The 883-nt window shown below is 37.9% G+C and overlaps 1 non-coding gene across 1 annotated transcript; it reads right to left on the bottom strand.

The window, feature by feature from the left end:
• Positions 1–316: 316 nt before the first annotated feature.
• Positions 317–419, bottom strand: LOC112427240 (small nucleolar RNA U13). Its single transcript, XR_003018750.1, has one exon. It is a non-coding gene; the product is annotated as a small nucleolar RNA U13 (small nucleolar RNA).
• Positions 420–883: the final 464 nt, after the last annotated feature.

Genomic DNA, 883 nt, shown 5'->3' with positions numbered 1-883 from the left:
CAACGCTTCTATTTAAACCATTTTAGGGTAACATTATCAAATTTCCAATTGGTGGTGTGGAATCAGGCAAACTAGTTTCTTACTGAAAACGAATTCACTCTCCAAACAGTATGACCTATTTGCTTTGTGATTGCCCAGCCTTATTTGCTAATTATTTTATTGAGTTTCTACCCTTCTCATTGTGATTGATTCCACAATCCTGTAGGCACTGAAATTTTATGGTAGTTAAAAACAAAATGATCATAAAAGTATCATACTTTATTAGTAGTAATTTTCCTTTTTTCTCTCTTCTTTGTTTAAAATTTTTAAATTTTCACATCGGATGGGGAATGGACCACGTCATAACAAGGTTTGAGGGCGGCACATCTCATACATGCATGTGAACACCGAATCATCACACTTATGAACTACAAAAGGATCAGCAGTTGTGTTTCTTAAGTGTTTAGGTGCATTTGACAATTTTGTTTTCTTTTTATCAATGATCCGGCAAACCATATTTAGTTAAAAACTGTGAAACATGATAAGCCTGGTGTAAGGAAAACCAAAATACCCAAATACTGCATGAAAATGTAATCTCAGTTTATAAACATCAACAGATGTTGTACATTTGCTAATAAAGATAAGAAAAATATTGCTAGTGCTTCAACAAATCACCTTTGGGGGGGTCTGGAAAAACAAAAACTAAGAAAAAAATGGGCCAGGCGTGGTGACTCTCACCTGTAATCCCTGCACTTTGGGAGGCCGAGGCAGGCAGATCACCTGAGGTCAGGAGATTGAGACCATCCTGGCTAACACAGTGAGACCCCATCTCTACTAAAAATAAAAAAAATTAGCCGGGCGTGGTGGCACACGCCTGTAGTCCCAGCTACTCAGGAGGCTGAGG

This window comes from Macaca nemestrina, chromosome 1 (genome assembly GCF_043159975.1).
Source record: "Macaca nemestrina isolate mMacNem1 chromosome 1, mMacNem.hap1, whole genome shotgun sequence".
Taxonomy (NCBI): Eukaryota; Metazoa; Chordata; class Mammalia; order Primates; family Cercopithecidae; genus Macaca; species Macaca nemestrina.
The sequence above is the reverse complement of the archived record's forward strand: the minus strand, read 5'-3'. Positions and strand labels throughout refer to the sequence as shown.